The sequence below is a fragment of the Pinus tabuliformis genome, chromosome 5_2 (assembly GCF_031772625.1).
Source record: "Pinus tabuliformis cultivar Carrire ecotype Pingquan chromosome 5_2, CPIR1, whole genome shotgun sequence".
Taxonomy (NCBI): Eukaryota; Viridiplantae; Streptophyta; class Pinopsida; order Pinales; family Pinaceae; genus Pinus; species Pinus tabuliformis.
In genome coordinates this window covers 371,786,332-371,794,385 of record NC_142306.1, presented here as the reverse complement: position 1 = coordinate 371,794,385, position 8,054 = coordinate 371,786,332, and the positions used below count along the sequence as shown (strand labels likewise).

Sequence of the window (8,054 nt, the reverse complement as noted above, 5' to 3'; positions counted from 1 at the left end):
AGGTCACTCAAGATTTCTAAAAACCTACCACAGGGTTAAGAAGGATTTTTTTTACAATGGCCTTAAATCATATATTCAAAAGTTTGTGGTGGAATGTTTGGTTTGTCAACAAAATAAATTTGAAACAATTAAGACTCCAGGACTATTACAACCTTTATCCATTCCAAGCCAATGTTGGGAGGAGGTCTCAATGGATTTTATCATAGGTTTACTCAAGTCTGAAGGAAAGAGTGTTATCATGGTGGTAGTGGAGAGACTTACCAGGTATGCACAATTTTGTGCATTATCTCATCCATTTAAAGCAAGTACAGTTTCTACTGCATTTATGGAAACAATTCAAAAGCTACATGGAAACCCAAAGATTATTGTAAGTGACAGAGATCCCTTTTTCACTGGAAATTTTTGGACAAAATTATTGTCTTGTCTTGGTACTCAGTTAGCTCATAGCTCATCTTATCATCCTCAATCTGATGGGAAAACTGAGATAGTAAACAAATGTTTGGAAGGATATCTTCGTTGCTTTGTATCTGATAAACAGACACAATGGGTCAAATGGTTGCCTCTGGCTTAGTGGTGGTATAACACTTCCTTCCATACTGCAACAAAAATGACCCCATTTATGGCACTTTATGGATATCATCCACCATCCATCACGTCATATTTAAGAGAAAATTCTAAGGTTCAAGCAGTAGAAGATCACATCGAGCATCAGCAACAAGTTCTCCAACTCTTAAAGGATAACCTCACCTTGTCACAAAATAGAATGAAACAGCAGGCAGATCAACATCACAGTGAAAGAAGTTTTGATGTAAGTGATTGGGTATTCCTACGGCTACAACCATATAAAAAAATTTCCCTCAAGCAAGCTAAGAAGGATAACAAATTATCACCAAAGTATTATGGTCCGTACAAGGTGTTGCAAATGATAAGTACTATGGCATACAAATTGGAGCTTCCTGCAACTTCTCGAGTGCACCCAGTTTTCCATGTTTCATGCTTAAAGAAGGTTATAGGTGACAAGCTTCCAGTTCAGACAATATTACCATAACTTGATGAGGAAGGAAAAATCATATTGGAACCTGAAGTAGTCAAAGAAACAAGAACTCGACAGCTATGAAATAGATCAATTTCAGAGTATCTCATCAAGTGGAAGAACTTACCCATTGAAGATTCCACATGGGAGGATGATAATTTTATATAGAAGCATCCAGAACTACTCAAGTGTTGAGGAAAAAACTTTTTTGAAGGAGAGGGGCATGTTAGGTCCCTATAATATTAGTGATCCCCCCATTACTATTGTCGTTGTATCCCTTATTGTTATTGTTGTGCCCCTATTGTCCCCATATTGTTATTATTGTGCCCCATAGAATCCCTCTATTGTTATTTTTGTGCCTTTATATTGTTATTGTTATGTCGTCTTGGTTATATTGTGACCCCGTAGACTCCTATATATAGAAAGGAGGTTTTGTCATTTGAATCATCTAAGAATTGTTCATTTGTGTAATGTAAAGGAGGTTGCCCCCTCGAAGAGGCTTATTTCTAAGGTATTGATCTATCTTTTCTATCTTTTTGTGAGCTGGTTTCATAACAGTTGGTCTTCCAACAGTTGTCCGAGTCATAGTGATGTCTAGCATGGCTTGATCAAGCCATTTTTGTCTCACATGGGTACATATGCATCGTAATGTAACATCTTTTCAAGTGTAAGTTCAAGTGTCGATAGTTGGATGTAATAGTCATAGAGTAGATGAAGACTCACGAGGGTAGATGAACTGTCAAAAAGGGGAATGTCAAGGTTCACCCCACCCTTTACTATAAATAGTTCCTCATAACTCATTGTATAGGATTTTGGTCAGCCAAGCTTCCGATAGGACTATCTTAGAGAGAGCTTGGATAGTATTGTAACGAACCTTAGCTTCTCCACTATGCAGAGCTAGTACATCTCTTTGGAGGAGCAGGCGGTTGTGGCTATAACGTTCCGCTGTCGGAACTAGTGGTTGGACATGGATGTATTGTATGAATGGAACTTACACTTCTTAATATAACAAGAGCCAACACATTTCATGCATATGTTGTATTGTATTTCATCTATCTGTTTACTCTAAATGATATATGTATTTGTTTTCTTACACATGCATGTATATCTATTTCTATGTATGTATGTATGAATCTTTCTGAAATGTGTTGTTAGTTTAACCATCACTTTGGATTGCTAGCTAACTTTCCTTCCATGTTGTGATGCATCCTTGCTCGTGTGTTCCCTTCTTAACTCCGTGCTATCACATGTTTCCAAGGTGCACACTCATCTCAACCCCTCGTCTGTTAGAACCTCTCATGCACCTTCCTTGGCTCACTACATATATCATACCCTTCCTACCAACATAGTTATCCTACTTGCCTCTGTACGAAATCGCGGTAAAGGCATTACCGTACGACCCACTACTGGGACTCCTACACCAAACAGTCTAAGGTCTAATTTGGAATTCTTATCGGGGAGATGCCCTGACATGTTGGCGAGTCCAACACCATCAACACCAACATTCACACAACACTATATGTAGCACCCTATACATAACATTGCATAAACAACATGTACACACACTATATATACACAACATCGCATGCGCACAACATCACAGATGCAACATGTACAACATATACAACATATGCACCATAATAGTACCACACATCCAAAACCACACTATCCCTACCAAGCAACCTTGCTTCCAGTGTCTTATCCATGCTTCTCCTAGCATGTCGCGACCACACTGCTTTCATTTCGCTGATGTATCCCTCATCCTAGCCTGTCCATAACATAAAAATACTATAATAAGATAATTTCAATTCATAACCACATGATACTAACCTAATAGATTTTTTAGTACTACTCTTCCCACTTGATTACTCATGAACTAGGAACCTCTTCATGTCATTCACTTTCTTAAGCAATCATTCCTTCATAAGAAATATTCTTAATGACCATGTAAGGTATCAACATACATAGATACATATATACACATATAAATATTAGCATTAAACAATCATAATCATGTCAAACAATGACAAACATACATACATACATAAATACGTATATAAACATCAGCACAATCATGATCATAACATAATTACTAGATATCATAAGGTCAAGGTTAATAGAACTCCCTTTATGCATGCAACACATGCGCAACATCGAGAGAAACAGTTCCCACCATAGCCAAGGAATATGATGCCTCAAATACATTCACCTTACCTTTCTTGATTCCTTTTCCCATGACTGTCCTTCCATCATCCATTTACACCCATGGACCCAACCAGTCCAACCAGCTGTCATACTCCTCCCTTCATTTGCCCTTATACATACACCAAGCTTCATCCAGGTCTTATCTTACCTATTGGGTACCACACAATGCTCCCCGAGCTCCATTAAATTTCCTCTTTCCCAACCAAGTTGTAACACCCTCCTACCATATCCACCCAAGTAATCATTCCAACCAGGGTAAACATGAGACGAGAGACTGCTATGATCGAATTCGACCTCCTATGTGACCTTAAGTAATTGGATTCGACGGAACATCACACACAGTCATCCAACATCATCAGAAAAACCCTTAGGAGACAAGTCAACCACTCAGCCAGCCTGTCCCTGGGTCCCATTGTTGTTTTGGATCTCTTAGGCCATAGTTGCTCTCATGTTATGGGAAAGGGAGTGACTAGCAACCTAAAGTCACTCTCATAGGATTTCCTGCCAATGACCAAATACCAAAATTTCCAATTTTGTGCCAGCGAATCTCGGATTTAATCCTGTTTTTCAGGCCCAGAGCCCGAGCCACTACCCATAATGAAGTGATAGCTTAGAATTAGTAAAAATACAGGGAAAAAATGATGCAAAAGCAATAAACTAAACAAGACCATAACTAGACCCCTACTAGCCATGACAAGCATTTCGTCAAACACATCATCAACATGTAACCTATAGGTGTAAACAACAAAATTAAGTGTAGGGATCTCATACTTATATGAGAATCGCTATGAACCATTGTTCCCTCATGTCAATTGTTGCATTATCCTCTATTAGGTCATAGACACATTATCCATTCATATAAAAGTAAAAACATGTTGAGAGCCATACATAGCTATTGTCATAAAATATACATATAACCAGCATAATAGGAACATAAATACCATAAACATATCAGCCATCAAAATCCACATATACATCAATACATTTACACATGAAAATCAAGGGAATGAATTTCTCATTAATGAATGCAATAAACCAACCAGAGATGGGACTACCACATTCCACCCAACCATAGATTGGCTGAGCCAAGTCTCTCTTCAGCCAATCACTCCCATGCCATATTCCAAGCATGAATGTGGGGCTTATAGAACACATCAAAAACACCAATCAACATGGATGTCACCAGAGTTCTCCGCCTACACTGTGAGGAATTTGAGTGCCTCCTAATCTCTCAGGCTTTACCATGCATCCACAATCCGATCCAGGGATCACTAGGCCCTACACCAAGATATACTCTTCAGGATTTACTGTGCATCCCATCCCATAACCATTAGGCCCAACGGAGAGAAAATCCACCTCTTGTCTTTACCGTATATCTCGCCATTCATCGATAAGGATTCCTAGGCCCACCATGGCACACAATCTAGCTTTACCAGCAACCCATAGTCCAGTTTAGGGGCTACTAGGCTTCGTGACCCTCAGTCTAGTTCAAGGACCACTCAGACCATGTTTTTTTCAATTCGGAGATCCACCCCACTCAGCTTTGAATCCAATCCAGCTGTTATCTCAAAATCAGACCCTGATAGGCTGCTGGTCAGGTTGACTCTAAGTAACTATTTCAAACCAACTTTTGGCTGAGGCTTAGCCTCCTCAACTTGAGAGGGCTCTCTCAAAGGTTAATGATTTTGATAAAGATTAAGATGGCTAACTCTTATAGAACAAGTGTGACAAATATGAATGTTGGAAACACATTAAACAACTATCCATTGGGCTTATGGAGTCAACAACACTTCAATATAACAGTGAACTCAACCTTACATAGAAGTCAGGGCACTCAGCATTTAGACATTCAGAACATAACTCATATGGGACCACAGTTTATAAATGCATACAGGAAATCAGAGCACATTCAGTGAATTCTGAGTGATTATACATCTATACCACTGTAAACATTATGGAAAGGACAAGATCACACATTCTGAACATAAGAAATCCCTCATGAATCCTGAGAAGTAAAGTCAAAATTATATTACTGAAAATGAGTCTTTACATAAGCCAAATACAAGCTGTATCATAAAATTTTCCAACCCTGATTACATTGTTGTTTCAGCTATATATAGAGCTCTTATTCTAACTAATCGAGATTCCTCCTCCAGCATGAGGGGAATTCGAAAACTACTTCTAATGACCACTATCAACCATTTAACTAATTAATAAATACAACAAAGTGCTAACTGGAGTTTTCTTAGAGATCTAAATCGACTATGACTCTAACTCCATTTTACATGCATGATGGCTTTGATTACAATGATCCTCGTTCTTTGATATCTGCTCCCCTTTAGTTTGGATGTAATGGATGTTCAAAGCTCCATGTTTGATCTTTAATGACACATCCTTTCCAATACCTTGAAATGTATGAAACTGTCCCTGTGTATCGGTCTTTAGTCTGCCTTAACATGTCCGGATCCAACGAAGTATATCCTTTATCTTTTAATTACCCCAAAATGGAGCAAACTGCCACGTCTTTGATGTGCTGTCCACCGTTTGCATACGTGAAAGCCAAAACTTTTGCAAACTGTAACTGTTTCACATATCCTGAAGTGTGATAAATATGAAATATGCTTCCTTTATGACAAAAATCCAAAGTTGGATTCGAATGCATATTATCTCCACGTGTCTTGACCTGGTTAACTGTTAGATAGCTTCAGATGATGCCTTGTATGCCTTTTAGATGTTTCCCTTTCAAAATTCCCGCTTATAATTCAAAACTGCTTGATTTGCGTAAAAATCATCACCTACAGCAGTTTCGTAGCGCGCTACGAAACTGCTGTGTAATTTCAAAAACACAGTCTTCCTTTCATAGCTAAATGATCGCCAGTGTTCATGGCTTAAGCACCTTACTCCCTTGATTGTTTTGAAAAGATTTGCTTGCAACTTTTCGAGAAACAGATATTTCTCCTGAGGAAAAGATGCAATGACATCAATAACACCATTGACTGTTCCAAATATAACTGTATGAAGCTGCCTGGTACCTCACTGGCTTATTAATGGATGCATTGCCTGTTTGCCCTTTATCAGTTGCAATAGCATTTCCAGAATGATCAGCTGAATCAGGTGCTCCACAAAGAAATAGCCCATTCCTCCATGTAACACTTTCTTCAATGACATTCTGACATCAATATCATTCTCTCCAAGTCTAATCACATCAAACTCAAATCCTAACTTCTTCCCTGCCTTTTAAAATTCACTTCACACAGTTGGTGCTTTGGCCAAAGGTATGGGAACAACTTGTAAATGAGCATGATTAGCGACCCTTAGATTCAATTACTTTTCAAATACAATCATTGCATTTCCATGCTTCCTGAAAAAAAATCTTTTAAGAGTATGCGCAAGCCTCTGTAATTCACTATCTGCATCTGGAGGCAGGGAAAGAGTAGAAGGTAAATGTTCAAAGGAAACTATCAAAACATGTTCTTCAACTAATGGACTATTAACTGTACATCAAAAGACAATCCTATGGCCGAGAACTGAATTCCATAGGTGTCCACGAAGACTCAGCACGCATTAGATGCAATTTTTCAACAAAAGGCTCCAGAATTTTTGCTTCTTCCACTGGGGCAAAGGCCATACAAATACTAAGCTCTTGGACGGCTTCTCCATAGCGTCTTCTATGGTATAAAAGCATGCCATGGTCTCTCCGCAATGCCCAGTTATGTGGTTGAAGAATGAGAAGCCTCTCAGATGACATAATGGACAATCTCAATTCTTGGGGGCGCGATGTTAAAGCATTTGAGTTATCAAACTTGCTGGGCTGGTCATAAGTATGGTGCACTGGTTGAAGAGGAGAAGTTAGCAATAAGCCAGGATGAGCCCTTGATGCACGCTTCCAATAAAGCCTTTTTAGATTTGCCAAAGCAACTGCAATTATGTCTCTGTTTGATCCAAGCTCAATATCTGGAAGTGATCTGTTGTTCAAATCGAAAGCTTTTGATCCAGGATGTTTAACACAACCACCATTTACTTTAGCAAACCAGCTTTCTCCTTCAGATAGTTGAAAAATCTCCTCAGTGTATTCAGTTTTGGGCCATATCAAAAATTCTTCCCCAACACGAGCTCCTACAATAGTAACTCCAAGTCTTTGTCAAACTTCAATATATATTATGCTTAGCATTATTCCACTTCCAGATGCAGATTTTAGCACTTGATGCAAGTATGACTGCTTTGGATTGTTAAGAAGAGATGACCTAGTAAAGCCTCGTAAATCAAAAAGAACAAAATTCACCGCCTCCAAAACTTGCAACAAATGGCACCCAATTTCTTTTGATACTAACTCTGCTTCCACTTGTTTTGCTATAATGTCAAGCTCAGACAACCGTGCTGTAATGCTTCTGCCAGCTAGCGGAAAGGCATCTAAGCTTGCCCATTCGTAGGTAACCTTTGACAGACTGGGAGCTTCTCGCCCCTCCTTTACAACTGCTCGAGCATCCATATCTCGATTATAAGACATAAATGCTTCATCCTCAACAGCAATCAATAACATAGTCTTTGCAAGAGAAATCTCCCTATCTTTTAGACCAAAAGAAATCTCATCACAAAACTTTTTCCGTGCATTCTTAGTTTATTGAACTTCACATATCCACACCATGACGACTGACTTTGGCCTTTATATTCCCATGTAGAAGCAGAATGAGATGCAATGAAACATGAAACTTTTTCACCTGGAGCTCTGACCACAGAAAAATTGGATACAGAGGTACCCATCTTCATCTTTACCAGAGGCTTGAGAAAATCTTCCTTATTTGTATCTACAGGTGTA

At 38.8% G+C, this 8,054-nt stretch overlaps 1 pseudogene; it reads right to left on the bottom strand.

The window, feature by feature from the left end:
• Window positions 1–6,752: 6,752 nt before the first annotated feature.
• LOC149159004 (uncharacterized) lies at window positions 6,753–7,850 on the bottom strand (annotated as a pseudogene).
• Window positions 7,851–8,054: the final 204 nt, after the last annotated feature.